Source organism: Macaca fascicularis, chromosome 14, assembly GCF_037993035.2.
Source record: "Macaca fascicularis isolate 582-1 chromosome 14, T2T-MFA8v1.1".
In the NCBI taxonomy this organism is placed as follows: Eukaryota; Metazoa; Chordata; class Mammalia; order Primates; family Cercopithecidae; genus Macaca; species Macaca fascicularis.
The window spans coordinates 85636232-85659722 of NC_088388.1; the positions used below are offsets into that span (position 1 = coordinate 85636232).

The 23491-nt window shown below is 40.7% G+C and overlaps 1 protein-coding gene and 1 long non-coding RNA gene across 19 annotated transcripts in view; one reads left to right on the forward strand and one right to left on the reverse strand.

Annotated features, from left to right (window-relative positions):
* ME3 (malic enzyme 3) overlaps positions 1-23491 on the reverse strand; it is a 321404-nt gene that overhangs the window by 249654 nt on the left and 48259 nt on the right. The gene's annotated exons all lie outside the window — the stretch shown is intronic.
* LOC141408507 (uncharacterized) lies at positions 20300-22935 on the forward strand. The gene is made up of 2 exons (XR_012423604.1): positions 20300-20458; positions 22687-22935. It is a non-coding gene; the product is annotated as an uncharacterized lncRNA (long non-coding RNA).

The following is a 23491-nucleotide window of genomic DNA, read 5'->3' on the forward strand; positions in this document are numbered from 1 at the left end:
CCTGGATTAATACTGTCTCAGTTAATGCCTGGATGTGTGGCCTTAAGCAAGTTACTCAACTTCTTAGAACCTCAATTTTCTCATCTGTAAAATGGGCTAATAATACTAATTCCACAAGATCACCAGAAGATCATACAAAGTCATTTGTGTGTTTATGCATCATATTAATTGTATGCCTTACTATGTGCCAGGCATTGTGCTAGGAGCTAAGCTGTGGCATGTACAAGACAGGCACAGTCTTGCCCTCCTGGAGCCTATAGACCAGAGGGAGAGAGAGACAAACAGTTTCACAATTAATTGGCAGTATCATAGTGTAGAAAGCCTGGCAACAATACACCTTTAATATCCATTAGTCCCCTTCTGTTCTTAAGTTCTCTCAAAGTACTATAACAAGTAATAATAATATAACAAGTAATATAAAAAGCTGTTTGCTAACACACATTAATTACTTAACTAATTGTCAGAGGCTCTCACACTCTAAGTGGGGCCTATCTCAGGCTCACACAAATACAGATGATGTGCTGAGGAAACTATGGAAAGGTGACTAAATTCATGTCCTACCAAGGCTCCTAAGTCAAAGGAGATCCCATAGAAAATGCCATATTTCAACCCCAATACGTTTGGCTCACTAGAGCAGAAAGGGCAACACAGCAAGCTGCAGGGTGAGCCATTGTTTCAGGACTCAGGCTGTGGAGGAAAAACAGCCGCCTCAAGTGGAGCCTTGGAACGCGGCTACTGAATGCAGAGGCCTAACCCGCTCCATAGCCTGTCCATCCACTAAAGTATGAAGGGCAGGGGAGGGCCCTTTCCCCTATTAATGGGCTCAATTCATTTCTAGTGAAAGAAAGCCTGGGTTTCCCTAAGGTTTACTCATGAGTGACAACATTATTTAAAGATCTCTGGGCACAATGCCTTTCCTAACTCCCCAGAGCCTGAGACAAAAGAGTTGGGCTGAGGCGCTGGCCCTGCTCATTGTAAGGTGGCAGCTGTGTGTCCCCAATGCTGGAGAGAGATTTCCTCCCCCTGCCCTCCCTCACCTCCCAGGGTCTGCTCCATGCACTCTGCACCACTGGGGATAACGGCTGAGCTGGAAGGCCCTTAATAGAAAAGCTTCCTCTTTTATTCCTTTAGCAGCAGCAGGGTGGGGAAGAAATCTCATTGGCCTGGGAATCCAGGCAACCTCATTTTGGGTGCAGACTGGAGAATCAATTGCCCTTTCCTTTCTTGGTAAACTTGCTGCCACCTGCACAGCCCTAGAGCTCTAAAAATATTTATCAGATTTACTGCAAGTGTTTGTTTACAAGTCTGTCTCCCCATTTAAACTCTTAGGTTTCCTCAGGGCAGGTACTATGTCTTATTTATTTTTACCTTAGTGCCTGGCTTGTAGTAGGAGCTAAATAAATGGGGGTGGGGTTGTGGGAGGGAGAGGGAGAAAGAAAGAGAGAGAATATATGAATGAATGATGAATGGATGAATGAATGAATATCAGTCCTCAACTTGATTAGGAGATGCCAACCAAGGACATTAAGACTCTAGTGTATCCTCAGAGATTCTACAGAGGTGTCAAGTGGGGAGTGGGAAAAGGCATGTCAGGAAAACAGAGGCCTGTCTTACTTCCCCAACTGTGGTTTAACCCAGCTTTTATGATATTAATCTGTCTTAGACATTGGTCTCTCTATTTGAGATTTTGTTTTAATAAAAGATTCTGTGACCAAGAGAACTATTTGAAAAATCTATTGGGCTAGACATTTCCCCCCGCCTTAGGTCTCTTCCAACTGGGATGTTTTCTGTGATGGGCAAGTACATGTACGGCTTCTGTGTTTGACCACTATTGGAAAACATTTCTGCATCTTATTCTGATGAAGCATGACACAAATAAGGGGCCTGCTTGTTCTCTTTGGACCAGAGCTCCAATAGCTGCTGCCTGACACCTGCATGTCCTGGTGTTTTTAAGTGTGCACTGCCCTACATCACAGTGATGGGATGTGGGGACTTTTGAGGTGAGTGGTGTTTTTAGCCTCTATCTCCAGCTCTGTTTTCTCACATCTAATTTTAATATAACTTATTCAGCACTTTATATCTCTTCTGCTGACTCTCCCAAACCAGGCAAGAGAGTTGGCCCATGGAGGACTAAAGCGTTGCCACAGATGGGTTGGTCATAGACAGTATCAAAGGGGAGTTTGTAACTCAAGTTTGCAAAGGACGTTATTAGACAACCCAACAATCCCACAGCAGCATGGTCCTGCAGAGGCTTCCATGACTTCATCTATCTACTTATGCTGCACCTACCTACCCAGCATCTACTATGTGGGGCTAACTGTGGCACTGAAGATACAGACATGAGAAAGAGAGAGTGCCTTTGTTAAGGAGCTCACATCCCAGTGAGAAAGCAAGGTTAAGAAAGTGATACAATTCAAGATGATAAGCACAGACACAGAAATGTGTCACATGCTATGGGACTGCAGAGAAGGGAGAGAATAGTTCTCCCTGCGGGCTGGGAGGAGCAGTGGGGAAGGCTTCACAGAAGAGTACCTTTTCAATTAGGCTTTAATTGTGGACAGTTCTTCAAAGCTGGAGGTGGGAGAAGGGAAGTAGGACAGGCATGGTGGCACCAGCCACAGAGCACCTCAAGGCAGAGGAGATTTGAGTGCTGTGCTATCTGGGAGGTGAGGCTGATAGGACAACTGTGCATCAGGCAGGGAAGCTGGAGGGGTAGGTCGGACCAGAATGACATGGGTCCTGAATGCTTTGTTAATTACATTACTTTGGAGGCAGTGGGGAGCCACTGAAGGGCAACACAGCCAGGTTTTAAAGGTTTTAAAGCATGGCCTCCTGTGCCATGCTAAGCAACAGCTAATAATACTGAAGGCAATGGTGAAGGCCGTCAAGCAGGCAAGGATTTTTCCAGTTTTCCCTTTGATGAGCCCACTAGCCCTGTGAGGCAGTGATAAGGCTGCTGCCACAGTCCATGTGAAGGAAGAAGATGCTCTACCAGTGCAAATGGAGTAGAGGTGAAAAGATAGAGTCAAGGTACATTTCAGAGAAAGAGAAAACAAGACAAGATTCCTTCTTGTGTGTTGGGCGACGTGGCGAAGGCAGAAGACATGCAAGCCTTGGATGTTTCAAACCTAGGGGGCTAGAGCTGGTCCCATTTATGTTCCTAAGCACTGCTTTGGCGTTTATGCTGGAATCCTATGGGTCAATAAGATATTTTTCCTTTTGTAGGGGTCAGATTAGCTGCCATAGCTCTGGAGGAGTTGCTGACATCAGCCCTTAGGGTCTGGAATATGGCAATACTACTTTATCTGGATTCTCCACAGGCCCCTGTTATGGGCTGAATTGGGTCCTCCCAAAATTCATGAGATGAAGTGCTTGCCCCTAGTACCTCACAATGTGACTGTATTTAGAGATAAGTCATTTAAAAAGGCAGATGCATTAAAATGGGGTTGTTAGAGTAAACCTAAATCCAATATAATGGGTGTCATAGCAAGAGGCGATTAGAACACAGACAACACAGACAGAGGGACAAGGACCATGTGAGGTCACAGCAGGAAGGTGGCCATCTGCAAGCCAAGGAGAGAGGCTTCAGGAGAAACCAAACCTGTCAGTATCTTGATCTTGGAGATTGTATTACTCTGTTCTCCTGCTGCTGATAAGGATATACCTGAGACTGGGCAATTTACAAAAGAAAGAGGTTTAATGGACTTACAGTTCCACATGGCTGGGGAGGCCTCACAGTCATGGTAGAAGACAAGGAGGAGCGAGTCACATTTTATGTGGATAACAACAGGCAAAAAGAGCTTGTGGGGGAAACTCCCCTTTTTTAAAACCATCAGATTTCGTGAGACTGACTTGCTATCACGAGAACAGCATGAGAAAGACCTGCTCCCGTGATTCAGTTACCTCCCACTAGGTCCCCCCCACTACACGTGGGAATTCCAGATGAGATTTGGGTGGGGACACAGCCAAACCTTATCAGACATCTAGAGTCCAGAACTGTGAGAATATAAATTTCTATTGTTTAAGCCACCCAGTCTGTAGTGTTCTGTTATGGGAGCCTGAGCAAACTAATGCACTTCCTATGAAGAAAATCGCACATGAAGTCCAAGCCTGTCTGGTCCAGGAGATAAAAGGCACCACCTGGGAACTGGGACTTTTTTTTTTTTTTTTTTTTTTTTTGACGGAGTCTCGCTCTGTCACCCAGGCTGGAGTGCAGTGGCACGATCTTGGCTCACTGCAAGCTTCGCCTCCCGGGGTTCATGCCATTCTCCTGCCTCAGCCTCCTGAGGAGCTGGGACTACAGGCGCCCGCCACCACGCCCGGCTAATTTTATTTTTGTATTTTTAGTAGAGACAGAGTTTCACCATGTTAGCCAGGGTGGTCTCGATCTCCTGACCTCATGATCCGCTGACTTCCGCCTCCCAAAGTGCTGGGAATTCAGGCGTGAGCCACCGCGCCCAGCCAACACATTCTTTGTTCTAATTGCTCCAGCTAGTCCAGCTTCTCCACTAACTTACTCTAGCATTACAGACATGAACACGATGACAATGATGGGCAGGTGTGTTGGAAATTCAATCACTTAAACAAGAATGTCCCTGGGTTATAACATTCAGGCTGCTGCTTTTTTTTCTAAAGCACCAGTCAATTCGTTCACAAAGCTCCCAATAACTCAGCTCTCACCACTTGCTCAAAGCCAGTTTCTTAGGCCTTGAGGGGGAAAAATACCCTATTTAAACTCAAATGACTATTGAGCTTTGCTGACAAAATACCACTTGGAAGAATAATGTAAATGGAATCCATCTTCAAGGAAGCAAAGGTCAAGGAGCACTTCACAAAACCCATGTTTCTCTAGCCACAGTGACTTCATTACTACATCTGAGGGGAGAGAAGTGTGAGCTTAATTAGGTAAACATAGAGACAGTGTTTGGGAATCTCATTGTAACCAGTGGGAAGGCAACGTTTTCATAGACAATTGCTGGATGTGATTAGGTGGGTCTCCAGATCTGAGATTAAACCATTTATCTAAGGGTTACTACTTAAGCCAGCAAAAAGGAGCACTTTACCCAATTCCCACTCAGATTTAGAGATGCCAAGTTTCCCCTGTTTCTGACTAGCAACAACAGAAGAAATTAAAACAGCTCAATCTGGAATATCCCAGGAACCCCCAAATTCAGCAAGATTTGGGGAATATACCACCTAGTCCCTCCTCCAGAAAGGGGCACAGTGATGGGGGACAGCACAGAACTCAGGCGTCAAACACACTGCATTTGAGTCCTGGCTCCATGAGTTACTAAGTGTGTGACCATGGGCCAGTTATTTAACCTTCCATGGGCCTCAGCTCCCTTATCTATTAACCTGGTGAAATGCAGACCCCTCTGCATAGGGTTACAAGGTTTCAGCATGACTGCGTATGAAAAGAGAACAAAGAAGCTTCATGGAGATGACTGTGGCCTCGGCTCACTGCCAGGAAAATGACTCATTTCTGTATGCCAGGGTTATAGTTCACTGTTACCCTGACAAATGAATGTGGAAGACCCATGATTTCCTCCACCCTCCTTCACTCACATAGTAAAAGTTAGCTACTGCCTGCAACATACCAGGCACTGTACCACATGAAACTGTAGGCTCCTCCTCCAGGAACTGACAAAGTCATTCGCAACCTGTTGGAATTTTAACACCTGTCATAAAAGGATCTCATGATGCTTTGGATACTTTCTCAAAAGCTGTCACTTGCTGCAAGAGTAGTAAGGACAGCAACAGCTATCATTTCGTACTTGGGTTTCATGTTTAATATTTTGTAAAACAATACTTTCACATGTATCATAAGAGCCCCACAAAGGCTCCAGAACCTCAACATACAACCAGTAAGTTGCAGAACTGGATCACAAGCCCGGCCTCCATCTCCCTAAGTTCAGTAGGAATTTTCTGATACATTTTCTCCCAAGTTTGAAAGTAATATATGCTTATTACACACAGAAAAGTTGGAAAAAAAATAACCACATCTTGGCCGGGCGTGGTGGCTCATGCCTGTAATCCCAGCACTTTGGGAGGCCAAGGCAGGCAGATCACAAGGTCAGGAGATCGAGACCATCCTGGCTAACATGGTGAAACCCTGTCTCTACTAAAAATACAAAAACCCTGTCTCTACTAAAAAAATGGTGGCGGGTGCCTGTAATCCCAGCTACTCAGGAGGCTGAGGCAGGAGAATGGTGGGAACCCGGGAGGTGGAGCTTGCAGTGAGCCGAGATCGCGCCACGGCACTCCAGCCTGGGCAACAGAGCAAGACTCTGTCTAAAAAAAAAAAAAAAAAAAACCCACAAAAACACAAAACAAAACAAAACAAAAACACATCTTATTTTCATCACCCAGAGATAGCCACTGTATCATTTTGTTTTGTTCTATTTTCTTCCAATCTTTTTTCTATGCTTCAAAAGATTTTATTTAAACAAACTTGAGATCATACTAAGTATAAAATGTTATACTTTTTTCCCCACTAAAAATGTTATGATTAGCATTTTCCCACATACTAAAACTTCAGCCTAAAATGTTATTAAAAAACAGAAAAACACAGCATGCTCTATCTAATAATTCCTGTTTTATGTAATTGTTTCCAAACTTCAACAATTATGAATTGTGCTGTAATGAGCACAAAACTTTTTGTTTCTGATTTTTCTTTAGATTGAACTGTAAGTGTACTTAAGAGACTGATGACTCATTCATTCATTCAACAAATATTTAATAAGCACCCACTAGGTGTTGGACACCATTATAAACTGACGATACAGTAATAAGGAAACAAAGTAAAAAAAAACAGACAAGATATCCCTGCCTTCATGAATCTTACATTCTAGAGAGATATCAACAATTTTAAGTATCTTTAGGCATATTGTCAAATCACTTTTAGAAAGGTGGAGCTATTTTAAACTCTACTATCAGTACATAAGTAGCTGTCTTACTACCTTTTCACCAATACTGAGTATTATGACTTAAATATTTTTACAAATGTGTAACATTTAATAAAAATATTGCATTCCTTAGAGATTTTTCTCCTTTGCTCTCTACCCCCATATATTCACCTCTTCATAAAATACAAGTACACTGAAGAGACATTTAAGTTCTTATCCAAAGTTGGTCTCCTGGCTGGACATAATGACTCACACCTGTAATCCCAGCACTTTGGGAGGCCAAGGTGCGTGGAGTACTTGAACCTAGGAGTTTGAGACCAGCCTGGGCAACATAAAAAGACCCCGTCTCTACAAAATAATAATAAAAAAAATCAGCCAGATGTGGTGATGCACGCTTGTAGTCCCAGCTACTTGGAAGGCTGAGATGGGAGGATCACTTGAGCCCGAGAGGTCAACGCTGTAGTGAGCTGTGATTGCACCACTGACAGAGCAAGACCCTTTTTCAAAGAACAATACAAAAAACACAAACAACAAAAAAACCAAAGTGTGCTCTCCAAATGTCAAATTTCAAAGGATTTTTCCTGCCTGCAGTGAGAAAATAATCCCAGCCCCAAAGCAGGGATGGCAAGAGTGGAAATGCCTCTGATACTTTGCAAGGTAGCCCTTGAAGGTAGCAAAAAATAATGATAACAAATCCGTGCCTTGTTAGGGTCTGATATGTCTGGGGACTGAGTCATCAATGAGTTTCTCCAATCAAATGACAGACTTCTGTGGGGGATGAACTAGGACAAGCCAGGTGGGGACTCTGCAGGGGTGGTAAGGTCAGGATCAAATGAAGCTCTTTCATGAAAGCTCCTGGTCAACTATAGAGCATTAACAATAGAAGGGAGCTTTGCTCTTTTTTAATGGAGGCCTTTGGAGGATGTTGAGGACTTTGACAGGGGCTTATAATAAGAAAAAGGGGATAAGCATATGTATGGAAATATAAAAATAAGTAAATAAAATATTAATAAATAAAATAAGTAAAAATATGTATTTAATATTTTTGGGGTGTTATCACATGTTAGCAATTTTCAGAATATTCTATTTTACATATATACATATAGATATATACATACATATATATATATATAGAGAGAGAGACAGAGAGAGCTTATTATGTATCAGTCACTGGTCCAAGCACTTTGACTCATGTAACCATAATTGGCTTATAAGGTAAATACTAGCATTCTCTCCATTTGACAGATGAAGAAACTGAAGCATAGAGTTAAGTACTTATAAAACCAGGATCTGATCCCAATTAGTCTGCTTTTAGAGTCTGTGCTCTTAAACACTACCCTGTAAGAAGGAAACTGATGATCAGATCGAGTAAATGCGTGCCTTGGTACGAAAGGTCAGGCAAGAAGGATTGATTGAGTGTCTGCTATAAATCAGGCACCGTGCTGGCTCAAGGTCACAAAGCTCATGAGGGGAAATGCTGGGAACTGGGATCTGGCTCAAGATCTGCCTGACTCCAGGCCCTCACGACTTCTATTACACTCTGCTTAAAGGGAAATGCTTCTGCGTATGGGTTGATGTGTAAGAGGCAAGGCTGGCACAGGGTGTAGTGCTCTTGGAACAAAATGCCACGGTGAGAAGAACAGAAGCTCCCAGGTATGCTGTTATGGGAAAAGTAATTGTGTTAGAGGGCGCCTCTGGGTGGGCCCCTCACCATACCTTCTCGGCCTCAGATACTCTAATATGGTCCAGGTGATTCAGAATTTACCTTTTGGGTTCAGATGCCTCCATGCAATAAACAACAGTCTTTAGAAATTCCAAGAAGTGTTCTCACAATCCCAGGCTTTGGAATTAGAATTTGTTGAACTTTCAGTTATTAAAAATTCTTTTATATTTTTCCCTTGACAACTCACACTGTACTTCAGACTGCTTTGATAGTTCCCTTAGCAGTTGACTTCGTATTTCAAAACCTATGAAATTATATATTTGAAGGGATTATTCATGTTTTTCCAATGGAAAGCATACATACTCCATAATGCTTTAATAATGATAACCAGATGGATAGAGGGGTCTTTGACAAGGTTTTTCTTTAGCTAATTTGAGAACATACTGAATTTCAGTCTCTTTTGACTAGTGAAAAAAATGGGCAGAATGTAAAGCGCCCTGTAAATTTCCTACTTGTACAATTTTAATACTTTCATCATGGTCAGATGAAATGTAATTAAAGCTAACTGTCTCCTCCCTCTATTTTCAAAGTACAGGTTTCAGGCTTTTTCAGTGAAGCCCAGGAAAATGTTTAACCAGGAGTACTGGATACTCCTAAGTAGTTCCCACTCAAAATTCTGCCAAAATTACTTCCCAATCAGTGCTTATGCCTTGACCTCCTTCTCCCTTACTCTCAAAGGAGCCCTTGAGACTTTAAGAAGACTTCTCACCTTCATGTAGAATCATGTGGAGCTAGGGCTGGAAGGGACCTTAAGGATCACCTGGTCTACCTCTTTCATGTTATAGATAAAGAAACTGAAATTTCAGAAAGGTTTGATGACTTGGCCAAGGTCACATAGGTAAGAAGTGACAAGGATTAGACTTGAACCTTATTCCATGTGTAACTCATTATATCACTTGGCCTCCCTTCTGCTCTCCTTTTCTGTTATTTCCCTCTTTTTTCTTTATGTTTTCCATTTTCCCTGTCAGAACCAGGTCATAGATGATGATGGGATGGGCCAAACCAAAGTGGACCAGGTTGTGGAGAACATCAAATTCAGCAAAGGAAAGCAGATCATAGACGGAAGCCTCTGGTAACAGGCAGCCGGAACAAGTCTGGCTGAGAAATCCAGCAAAAGGCAGAGGCCCTGGTTAGACAGATGGCACAGGCAGAGCAGGGAATCTGACATCAGGTCATGGAAGTGCTGTAAGCAGATTAGGTAATAGCAGGTAGCAGGGCCCCAGACTTGTGAATGACATTTCAGCAGCAGGACTCCACTTCATAAGAACTAAGATGCATTGCCAAGGCAGGGATGTGATCGCAAGGTCCCCAGGGACCTGGAATCAAAATCTGGAGCTCAGTTCCAAGGAACACGTTCCAAAGTCACAGCAGAACCAGCAATGAGCTTCTGGTCCAGAGTTCCTTACATTATCTCAGAGCAATGTGGTAGAGACATTTAGCAGCTTAACAAATGGTCCATATACTTCCACACATCTCCCACCCTCTCTTGTAGCTGGATTGGGGCCATGTGACTATTTTTGGTCAAAGGACTTTGAGAGGAAGTAGAAACCATGACAACCAAACCTCTTTTTGTTGGAAAGGGAAGGAGGAACACTAGAAGTCTTTGGGAACAAGCCTGTTGTTAGCTCCTTGTCCCTCTCACCCCAACTCTGTGAAGTATGCTCTCTGGAGCATGTGCAGCTTTAGACACAGCATGACCTTTTTACCTGTTAATACCTACATGGGAAATGCCTTTGAGCAAGAAAGTATATCTTGCTACTGTTGACAAAAAGAATCAAATTCTTTAAAATATTTGAAGAGATTTATTCCGAGCCAAATATGAGTGACCACGGCCTGTGATAGGGCCCTCAGGAGATCCTGACAACATGTGCCCAAAGTGGTTGGGGTGCAGCTTGGTTTTATACATTTTAGGGAGACATGAGACATCTCTTATATGTATCTTATATGTATTTGATTGATGTCTCATGTCTAAATCTATAGGGAGATTTAGAATGTCTTTAACTGGCAATTTGTTGAAAGAGTTATCAATAGAAAGGAATGTCTGGGTGGCGATAAGAAGTTCTAGAGACCAAAGTTTCATTATGCAGATGAAGTCTCCAGACTTCAGAGAGAACAGGCTGTAAATGTTTCTTATCAGGTTTAAGGTCTGTGTTGCTGTTAAAACTGGAGGGGTAAAATGAGGTGTGTCCAGCCCCCATTTCTTGTTGGGTTGTGAATCAGTCTTTCAGGTTAAATTTTAGAATGCCCTGGTCAAGGAGGGAGTCCATTCAGATGGTTGTGGGGTGAGGTGGAGGGCTTCAAATTTTATTTTTGGTTTTCACTGTACCAATATGATTTTCAATCTACACTACCGGTTCCTCCTCAGGGCATCTGCACATGCTATTCACAATTAGAAAGTTGAATGTGCTTCTGAGTCATGGGGCCTTTGACTTAAGAACCTGTGACCAGGTATTGGTCCTGAAAAGCATTTTAGGGGTGTCATATAGAAAAAATTACTCTGGTTTTAGAAGACTCTTGTTGGGGGCTCAGCTTTGCCACCAAAAATTGCTTAATTTAGCATAAGGCCAGTCTCTCTGGACATTAGCTATCTCATATATTCAGAGTCCCTTCTAGCCATGACAATCTATGATCTGGCATTTTCTGTATGAACAAGTATTTTTTGTTGAATTACATTGAAGTCAATGATCCTTAAAATAGTCATTAATCATTGAAGTTTTTTATTTTAGGCTCTGTTTAACTTTATTATTTAAAATCTTTGTAACAACCCTTTAAAATAGATTTATTAAAAATCACACCCATTTTACAAATGGAATGGACAAGTAACTTCCCTGAGTCACACAGTCAGAGGGGGAAGGGCTAGAGCTCAAACCCAGACAGCCCGATTCCAAACACCAGTTTTGTTTTGTTTTTTCACTTCAAATCCCTGCCTCCAGGACACTCTTTCAATTATTTTCTATTCTCTAAGTTTGCCTACCCCCAACCTCACCCCAAGTCCCCTGGGTCTCTCACAAGTGCCCAGAAAAATCTGACTATTTCTCCATTCCAGCCATTTTCTAAGAGCTTCTGGAGCCTGTGTGCATCCCTTCTAGTGAAGGATCTGGGAGTTCACCCTGTGTTGCAGAGAGAAGACTCCACCCCTCCTCCCTCCCTGAAGCTACCACAGCTTACAACAACATCATGTGACCCTTACATAGCAATGGTCAATTTATCCATTGATCTCTACTATATAATGGGATTCTGACAGCAATTCCATAAGTTGGGTGAGGATTAACTATAAATGAGGATACTGAGGCTCGGAGAGGTCACCTGTGATGATCACGTACCTGGCTCCAAGTACACTATTTCCCTCCAGGGCCTTTGCCATGCTGTGTTGAGCTGCAATTGGGGAAAAATCTCAGGGACATGCCTCATCAGAGTTGTCTGTTGTGGACAGCAAAGGGATAGGTGCATTTCTGGCCACTTATAGCCACACACACAAGTGCCTCTTAGAACACTGGCCCTGACCCTAAAGAATCAATTAGTGGTCTGCCTCCAGTTAAGCTATTTTCAGGGCCCTTTTGGTGCTCACACATTCCACCAGGAGTCCCCCTTGGCCCCATGAGCTTGACAGTCTTCCAAAATATTTCTAACAACCCCAGTGAGTGATGTTCACCAGATGCTGCTCAGGCCTCATGTTCTTACATGGGTATAATGGGAAAATCATTACATACTGGGAAGCGACCAATAGTGCTTATGGTGCTTATGACTCTCCCCATACAGAAAAGTGTGGAGGAATTTCAGTGGAGGAATGTGGTGTCTTTGGTTGGTTGATTGGTTTTGATTTAGATGTTATTTGTCTTGAAGAGCTGACTGTGGGTTAACTAATGCTTACCCTTCCTGTTTTAATCATTCCTACCTCTTTTTCTAATCCATGTGTCACCAGGAGAAAGAAATGTAAATATGTGAGGTTGCTGTTTTCAGCAAATTCATTCAGGATTCAATGCCAAACCAGGCTTTGCCTGAAAACCAACAACAAGCACCAAAAAGAGGAGATAGGGTTACATTTCTTGTAAACCAACAGCCTGATTTTCATTGACACATCGCGGGTTTTGTTATTGTTGTTGTTACTGTTGTTGATCTGGATAGAGGTACAGGCTTATTTTCATAGCTGAGTTTATTACTAAGTGCAGCACTGCTTCCTGAAACAACTTGCTGAATAAATTCCATCAACTTAACATATTCACAGCCATTAAGAAATCTAGCAATCTATTCTCCCCTCTGAATGATCTTTCTAAATTTGCAAATGTGATGGTGCTACTTCTTATTTGGGATATCCTGGATGTAACTGGGATACTTCAGACATACTGGCGGGGCTGAACTTTAACTCCTCTCATCCTTCAGTGTTCTCAGGCATACAAAATTTTCCCTAACCCCTTTCTCTTTCCCTTTTCCCACCATACACATTGTTGGGCATTCCTTCCTCTCTGATTCATAGCTGCATACACGTACAATGAGTTGAGAGACGTAGGTTTTTTTTTTCTTTTTTTAATTTCAGGGGAAAATCTCCAAATAAAGCCAAGTGACTATCATCAGAAAAAAGGCAAACTAGGAGAGTAAGGCCTTCCTGTAAAGTCTTGCAGAATCTTAGAGTGGGAGGGGACTTAAGAGTGTAGGTACTTCCCACTCCCTTCTGCAATCTCTTTGATAGATTTTTTTTTTTTCCAGCTTCCAATAGAGCACATCTAGAGAGAGGGAAGTCAGTGTTTTTTTTTTAAAGAAATATATATGTGTATATATATATATATATATATTTTTTTTTTTTTTACATTGAGCAAAAGTTGGTCTCACAGTGAACTCTACTTATATGTCCTTGGTCGGCCTCTGGAGCCATGCAGAATATGTCTACTCCCCATTCTACATGATGGCCCTTCAGATATTAGAGGAGGGCACCCATCTGCCTTTTGACCTTCAGAAAGAGAATGGGGCCCTGGAATCATTCTTTCTGGCCTGTTGGGACACTGATCACGCAATGACTGTCCCCGGGCGCCAAAAGTACCTATCAGGCATTTCCCACATGCTTGGCACCAGGCTGTTGTTTGGGGAGAAAGTAAATACATTTTATTTCAGGATTGATTAACTTAAACATAAGCAGTATACTCCTTAATATAAAGTTATAATGCAAAAGAAACCAAAAAACAAAGCTAAAAAAACCCAGAAGGTAATTCTTAGAGAGAAGGGAAGGTTCCAAATATTTTTAAATGGATCTAGCAGATTAAAGTTCAGCTGTAGCTCATTATTTGTGAAATGTTATTCCTGTTTCTTGCAGCAGCCAAGAAATACGGCCGTATAGCTCTTGAGTCCACGCACGCTTGCTTAATTTAGAAAAAATTCCTAGGAGGGGCCACTGTGGGGAGCTGGAGACCACTCTGTAATGAAGCCCAGTTCTACTAAAACGAAGTATGCATGAGATGGAAGCAATGTGGGCAATGTTGAATCGATTTGGGGAAATGATCCCAGAATTTTTCTCTGAGGATGCACTCACAATAGTGGATAGTGATGTTTTCAGGTGTGATTTAAATGCCATTTTGCTCAGTCAGAGCAATGGACTCAAATTCCCTCTCAACTCCCTCTAGAGGCTAAAATGTGCAGCTGCTGGCAAAACCTGTGGGCTTGGAAGCCGGCCCATGTCCAGAGGGCAGTCAAGATGAATACAAGCAGTTATCGGTTCTTTCTGTCAATTAGAGCAAAATCTGTTGGCTGAAAAAATTAAAAATAAAGTAAAACTTTACTATTCTCTAAATACAGTAAGGCTGAGATAAAATACATTGTGAATATACATTCATATAGAAGAAGTAGTAACTGGTATATCAGATAATTAATTGGTATATCAGATAATTCACTGGTAAGTCTCGGTGCAATGAAGAAAGCAAAAATTCCATAATGACTTCCCAGATATGCTTACTTCTAAAAAGGCACGTATTTTTTGGGATAATGGATAGAAATTGACATGATCATGATTATAGCCACCAATTATTGAGCTGTTATGTGTCAGGCACTGTGTAAACACTTTATTGGCACTTTTCTCATGTAATCTTCAAAAATCCCTTTTAGATAGATTCTATAGTTAGCACCATTTTACAGACCAGGAAGCAAGAACTTACAGAAGTTAATTCCTTCATACAAGGTCATACAGCTGACATGCAGTGATGCCTGGATTTGAACTCAGGTTTATTCTCTTAAACACAATAAAATAGTGTTTCCTCACCAGAGGTACAGGACTCAGCAAGATTAATGAGTAGTCCCAGGTACCCAACTAGTAAGTGGTACCATTAACGTGTGGTTGATTGAGACTGTATATATAGTGCCTGGTCTGTCATGAATATTCAGTGAAAATCAAGTCCCTTACCCTCTGAAATGACCACAATTCTGACTACATGTGTCCTGAGTGTGTCTTCCAGAGCAGAAAAATTCCTGGGAGATAGCCTGTGCCATTTAATCTTAGCATTCTGTCACCTAGACCTGTACACTGCCTATACTGGTTGCCAAATGAATATTTGCTCAATGAATCAGTGAATGATTGAATTAGGCCTCTCTTCAAGGAGCTTACAATCTGCTAGGAATGATAACTGTGCACATACGTATGCATGCACACACACACCCCCCTAACCAAATCCTAGTATAATACTAGTCAGAAGTGAGTGAAAACATACTGAAGAACATATATCAGCAATTCTGCACTCTTAAGCCAGAAAACTTGCCCATGTATACAAAGACATGTACAAGAATATTGATTACAAAATTGTAATAGCAAAAATTGGGAACAACTTAAATGTTCTTCAACACAGTCATGGAGAAGTACGTTTCAGTTTACTGATATGATGGAATGCTAAATAAATGGTCTAAAACCAAATGTATAAAATGGATAACTCTAGAAGCACAATAAGCAAAATTATATATAAATATAATGATAATAATAGCTAACACTTATTCAACACATTATGCACCAAGCATTTCTTTATGTGTGCTGCATTTGTTAACCCATTTAGTCCTCACAACCCTTCAAGGGTATAAACTATCATCAGACCCATCCTAGAAGTGAGGAAGTTGAGGAAGGCTACATACATTTGGTGTAATGTCTAAAATGTTTAAACATATGCAAAAAGGCTATAGTTTAAGAATTCCTCCATGTGTAGTAGAAGTGTAAAAACATGGAAGAGGATCATTAAACACCAAATTTATGACAGTGATTACATTAGCGGTGCTGAAAGGAAGAGGAACATGACCAGAGAGGTGAATAGAGGGGGCAGCAGATGTATTTATAATGTTTCATTTAAAAAATTGGATGATTGGTATATGAGTATTTTTCATATTATCTTTTATTTTTTCCTGTGTCTGAAATACTTTATAATGAAATGATTTGCAGCCAGAAACTAAATACCTCGAGACCTCAAAGGAAAGCACCATTACTCCTGATATTTCATGGAGAAAGGGGCATTTAAGTTGAGACTAGATATTATGGGCAGGACAGTGCTAAAAATTTAGCAAACGTGGAAATCAGTGCATATGCCATGGGAGTGATGCCGTGCACAAAGGTAGAAAGTGCAGCAGAAGGAAATTCCACTTTCCATTCCAAGGGCCCTGGGAAGCCCAGCCTGAGGGACTCACATCCCTCGCTGCTAGGGTGGCTGTGCATGCATGAATCTATTGGCATCCTGTAGTTCTCTTTTGGGCTGTTGTGGGGGCAGTACTCTTGTCTGCTACTCAAAGGCAGATTGCTGCAATGGGGGGTGGCAGGGGACAGGGTCTGTGCTCACAAACACAAACAATAACTGACAGAGTATTTGCTTTTGAGCTTTGGAAGAAACAATGAGGACTTGTTGCACCTCAAGACTCAGTCAGGGACTGGCTGACAACAAATAGGTGAAAAGTGTTTTGCTGAACAAAACAGCACCAACTGTTGGCCAGAAAAGCCAGGCACAGTGGACGACTGCAGACGATCCAGTTGTCAGGCAGCTGTAGCACTAGGGTCTGGACAGTCCCAAACCCCAGATATCGCTTCGAGCCAACCTGACTTCCCAGACACAGTTCTGAATTTGGGTCTCAACCTCATATATATGTGAATATTATTTAGCCCCAAAGAGAGAGAAATCTTGCCATTTGCCATAACATGGATGAACCTGGAGGACATTAAGCTAAGTGAAATAAGCCAGACATAGAAAGACAAATGCTGCATGATCTCAGTCACTTGAGGAATCTAAACAAGTTGAACTCATAACAGAAAATAGAATTGTGGTTGCCAGGGCCTGGGGTGTGGGGAAATGGGGAGATGTTGGTCAAAGGATATAAACTTTTAATTATGAATAAAGCCTCTCCTTATGGCAGACACTTGTAAACAAAAAGAGAAAAAAAGATGAGTAAGTTCTGAAGATCTAATGTACAGTATGGTGACTATAGTTAATAAGAATTGCATACTTGAAATTTGCTAAGACAGTAGATCTTAAGTGTTCTCAACACACAAAAAAAGGTGGTTTGCTGCACCTATCAACCCATCATCTAGATTTTAAGCCCTGCATGCTTAGGTATTTGTCCTAATGCTCTCCCTCCCCTTGCCCCCTTCCCCCACGACAGGCCCTGGTGTGTGATGTTCCACTCCCTGTGTCTATGTGTTCTCATTGTTCAACTCCAGCTTATGAGTGAGAACATACAGTGTTTGGTTTTCTGTTCCTGTGTTAGTTTGCTGAGAATGATGGCTTCCAACTTCATCCATGTCCCTGCAAAGAACATGAACTCATTCTTTTTTATGGCTGCATAATATTCCATGGTATACATGTACCACATTTTCTTTATCCAGTCTATTATTGATGAGCATTTGGGTTGGTTCCAAATCTTTGCTATTGAAAATAGTGCTGCAGTAAACATATGTGTGCACATGTCTTTATAGTAGAATGATTTATATTCCTTTGGATATATATCCAGTAATGGGATTGCTGGGTCAAATGGTATTTCTTGTTCTAGATCCTCGAGGAATTGCCATACTGTCTTCCACAATGGTTAAACTAATTTACATTCCCACCAACAGTGTAAAGTGTTCCTATTTCTCCACAGTCTCGCAACCATCTATTGTTTCCTGACTTTTTAATAATTGTCATTCTGACTGGCGTGAGATGGTATCTCCTTGTGGTTTTGATTTGCATTTCTCTGATGATCAGTGATGTTTAGCTTTTTTTTTCATATGATTGTTGGCCATGTAAATGTCTTCTTTTGAGAAGTGTCTGTTCATATCCTTTGCCCACTTTTTGATGGTGTGGTTTTTTTCTTGTAAATTTGTTTAAGTTCCTTGTAAATTCTGGATATTAGACCTTTGTCAGATAGGTAGATTGCAAAAATCTTCTCCCATTCTGTAGGTTGCCTGTTCACTCTGGTGCCAGTTTCTTTCGCTGTGCAGAAGCTCTTTAGTTTAGTTAGATCCCATTTGTCAATTTTAGCTTATGTTGCCATTGCTTTTGGTGTTTTAGTCATGAAGTCTTTGCCCATGCCTATGTCCTGAATGGTATTGTCTAGATTTTCTTCTAGGATTTTTATGGTTTTGGGTTTTGCATTTAAGTCTTTAATCCATCTTGAGTTCATTTTTGTAAGGTGAAAGGAAGGGGTCCAGTTTCAGTTTTCTGCCTATGGCTAGCCAATTTTCCCTGCACCATTTACTGAATAGGAGACCCTTTCCCCACTGCTTATTTTTGTCAGGTTTGTCGAAGATCAGATGGTTGTAGAGGTGTGGTGTTATTTCTGAGGTCTCCGTTCTGTTCCATTGATCTATATGTCCCTTCATGTTAAAAACTCTCAATAAACTAAGTATTGATGGAACATATCTCAAAATAATAAGAGGTATTTATGACAAACCCACAGCCAATATCATATTGAATGGGCAAAAGCTGGAAGCATTCCCTTTGAAAACTGGCACAAGACAAGGATGCCCTGTCTCACCACTCCTATTCAACATAGTATTGGACGTTCTGGCCAGGGCATCAGGCAAGAGAAAGAAATAAAGGGTATTCAAATAGGAAGAGAGGAAGCCAAATTGTCTCTATTTGCAGATGACACGATTTTATATTTAGAAAACCCCATCATCTCAGCCCCTAAACTTAAACTTATAAGCAGCTTCAGCAAAGTCTCAGGATACAAAACCAATGTCCAAAAATCACAACCATTTCTTTCAACAGTAGACAGCAAAGAGTCAAATCATGAATGAAATCCCAGTCACCATTGCTACAAAGAGAATAAAATACCTAGGAATACAGCTAACAAGGGATGTGAAGGACATTTTCAAGGAGGACTACAGACCACTGCTCAAGGAAGTAAGAGAGGACATTAAAAAATGGAGAAACATTCCATCCTCATCGGTAGGAAGAATCAATATCGTGAAAATGGTCATACTGCCCAAAGTAATTCACAGATTCAATGCTATACCCATCAAACTACCATTGATATTCTCCCCAGAATTAGAAAAAAACTACTTTAAATTTCATATGGAACCAATAGAGAGACTGTATAGTCAAGACAATCCTAAGCAAAAAGAACAAAGCTGGTGGCATCACCCTATGTGACTTCAAACTATACTACAAGGCTACAGCAACCAAAACAGCATGGTACTGGTACCAAAACAGACATATGCTCAGCACTTTGAATCAGAATCTCACATCATCTTCCCAGGACCTCTAAAAAGGAACTGGAGGAGACAGAGTTAAATGATTTGCCCCAGTCACTTATTGCCTCAGCTAATACAGAGTGTGGAGCTGGCATTCAAACTCATGTCTGGCTGACTCCAAAGACGATTACAGCACTGGAGACTGCAAAGTACTTTAAGAATGTATTTTCACTACTTATGTAGAAATTATAAACTCATTTCAGCCAGTTAAAACATCCCCTCTTGAACTGACCTGATTTGGAGTTAACTTAAACCCAAAATACACAGGATGAATTTTGCCTTTGCTGTGAGTCCAGAACCCCTCTTTGCTCCATCTGAGCAGACTGGGGATCTGTTTTCCTTTCTGTCTGGGCCCTCAATGGGTCAAACAGACACCAACCCCTTCTCAAAGCAGGCACAACCTTCTCTGAGGGACCCAGGTCTCCAAATTCCCAGGGTGGTGCCTTATCTTCGACCTCAGTTCCTTGTCTTCTCAGCTTCTTAGCAACAGGCACCAACCAGGTGCCTATGGATTTTTTTTCATAGTCTCTCAAAGCTAAGTCCTCATACGCCAAATATTCACTTGATTTGCCAACACTTCCCTGAGTTAAGTGTTTTGGAAATTAAGCTTTTCAATATCTTCTCTGTATCCCCCTAGCCTATAAACAGGTCCAACCACTTCTCTGATACTGGTATTATTTTTCATATTGTATTGCATATTAAGAGCTTGGTACTCCCAGCTCCATACCACTTACCACTTCCAATAAATTAATGAGCTGCTTTTTAATGAAATGTCTAACATACTAAATCGTGTCACATGTGGCCATGAGATGACTTTTAGAGTTTTTGCCCATAAGAATACACACATTCTGGCAGAACCAAATCCTTTTTTTAAAAAAATATGATGGAGTATGAAAAACCAAGAGCTGTAGACTTTGGCTGGAGGTCCTTTTGGGACTTTTTTTTACTTTCAGAAATCAAAACAGGAATTTATGAACTATTCTTCCATAGGTACAAATCTTAGTGAGCTTCTAGCCACATCTGGACCCTACACATATTTTTTCAAGGCCACAATTTGAGAAGCTTTAGCCTCTGGATAATTGGAATTATGGAATTTTTGAGTTGGAGGTTATCCAAGAAATCATCTAGTACAGGATTCTGAAACGTCTGGTGAGTAAGGATTCAATCATGAATGGCACTTTACATACATAAACTTATTTTGTGCTCCCCCAATTCTCATAACATATATTCTGGTATTATTCCCATTTTATGGATGAAGAAATGGAGAAACAGAGAATTAAGTAACCTGTCCAAGACTCAACGTCAGGTAGTAACACTCCACTTAACCATATCTTTATACTGCATCTTGATCAAGGTAGAAATACAGGCCTCAAGGTGGGATGACTTATTCCAGATCACAGAGCTAGTAAGAGTTCACCTCTGTCTGAGTCTGCACCTTGCTTTCAGAAAGCTACTGAGGAGGTAATTCATTACTACTTACCCCATATACATGGGGGTGTTGGTGGTGGTGTGAGGTAAGCAGTAGTGAAGCACCTCCTTCCTCTTCTCAACTTCCTATACTCAGAATCTTAGCACGCTGACCTTGAGAGTGCTATGGCTTGGGGGTTGGGACTGGGGGACAGAGTGAAACCTAAGTCACGGGTTTTGCTCCTAAAGATTTTCTTGTGTAACCACTTCTTAAAGTCACAAAATGTTCTTGCAGTGATTTCAGAGCATACTTCTTTGAAAAGATTAAAAACCATCACTAACAACAACAACAACAACAAAAAAAACCCTCATAAACATCCTAATTGCATAGAATGCATGGATAAGCAGAAGGAAGTAAAACTTATAGTCTCACCACCAAAGCACAACCACTATTGGACATTTTGGTATATGTTCTTCTTGTCACTTTAAGACAGCACATATATTGTTAGTTGTGACTATAAACAAAAAGCAATGTTATATCCTGCTTTTTCCATTAAATATTGTCTGCATTATGACCCACCTTTGGTAAATATCTTTTTTAAAGTTTGTATAATATACCATGATGGGGGATATGCCAGAATTTACTTAATTATTCCTTTATTGTTAGGCATTTGTGCTATTTTCTAAATGTTTCATTATCATAAATAGCTGTAAAGAACTTTTATGAATAAAGCTTTTATGATATTTAGGCTTACTTATCTTAGACATATTTTCAACATGAAAATACTGGAATTTCTCTTCACTGGAAACATCACTTTATGAGGAACTTGTCAGTGCTGATGTTAATTCTTAAACTGTTAACTGTCTATATGGAAATAAGCAAGTCATTTTGGGATTTTAAATTATATTGTCTTCTTAAATGAACTATTTTTTCCCTAAATCATACCAGTATTATAGTTCATTCTTTGGTAGAATGACAAATAGAATTACTAATAGCGCAGGCACATCTGAAAGTCACACAGTATTAGAAAGTGGTTAAGAATAAGAATTCTACCTTTGTGACAGTCCTTTAAAAAACCATAACCCCAGTCTAATAATGAGGAAAACATCATATAAACCTAGTTGGGGGACATTCTACAAGATACCTAGCCAGTGCCCTTCAGGACTGTCAAGGTCATGAAAAATAAGGAAAGATTGAGACACTGTCATAAACCAGAGGAGATGGGGAGACATGGCAGCCAAATGGAATGTGGTACCTTGGATTAGATCCTAGAACAGAAAAGGGACACCAATAGAAAAACTGGTGAAATCCAAAGAAAGTCTGGAGTTTAGTTCATAGTCATGTAGCAATATTAATTTCTTAGTTTTGATAAATGTTAAATGATAAGACCACGGAAATGTTAACAATGCGAGAAAACTGGGTAAGGGGTGTACATGAACTCTTGTACTAGCTTTGCAACTTTTCTATACAACTAAAATACTCCAAAATAGAAGGTTAGTTTAAAAACAAACAAACAAAAAAAGATGAAGAACAAAGGATCTGGAGCCAGTCTGATTTGGTTTTCAGTTCTGGGTCTGGCATTTATTACTGCTGAGTGGCCTTGGACAAATTATTTCCTTGAGCTTTAGTTCATCTAGTATATACATAAAAAATTACCTACTACAGGGGATTGTAGGTTTTGAAAATAATAATGCAGTTAAAGCACTGAGCATTATTCCTGACACAAGGTGAGCACTCAACAAATGTAAGCCATATGTTTATTTTGTTTAGTTTGAAGGTTCTTCTTTCCAATTTTTAGTTTCCTCTAAGGTAACTAAGAATTTTATAAAACAAATGCACAACTATGTAAAAAGTAGAAAATTAAAGTCTCATTTAAAAGTTAATATAAAGAAGAAAAACTGTTGCATGAATCTGGAAACAATAACTGATGTGGGCTTTGGGGTCATTGCTCTTGTTTTCTATGTTTTAGGTTGTTTCCTAAGGGTTGGTATACTGAGAAGATGCAAGATTTTGAAGAGACTCTACATTTTAGCACAGATTGCCCAAAATAACCAACTTACAAATGCCCACTGTAAGACATGGGAATTTTTTCATTTGAGCTGCTTAGAAAAACAATCTTGTAGAGAATTGAAAATGGTCTGTGCTTGGCCTCTACCCAAAGGCAAATTATTTTAGTATGAAAGTCTAAGGAAAATAATTTAACCACAAGCTATGTGAAGAGGAAAGGAAAAATAACCAAAGGATAAAGAAAAATATACTCTGGCTCTTTCATATATAAAATTTCTTTTTTGGGTGCTAAACCGCAGCACAGATGTGAAACCTTATCTACAAGTTAGGGTCTAAATGACAAAGGAAAAATAAATAATCCAAAAATCTAAAAACTATTTTGAGGTGACATTAAACTGCAGTCAAAGACTATAAATGACCATGGCCAAAATCTATTATTCAATATTGGACCTGGAGTCTCGGACCTGAGTTCAAATTCACTTACAAGATGTAGGATCATGGCTGGGCACAGTGGCTCATGCCATCGCTCTGGGAGACCAAGGTGGGCAGATTTCCTGAGTCCAGGAGTTCCAGACCAGCCTGGGCAACATAGCAAAACCCCATCCGTACTAAAAATACAACAAATTAGCTGGGCATGGTGGCACGCACCTTTAATCCCAGCTACTTGGGAGGCTGAGGTGAGAGAATAACCTGAGCCTGGGAGGTGGAGGCTGCAGTGAGCTGAGATTGTACCACTGCACTCCCACCTTGTCTCAAAAAAAAAAAAA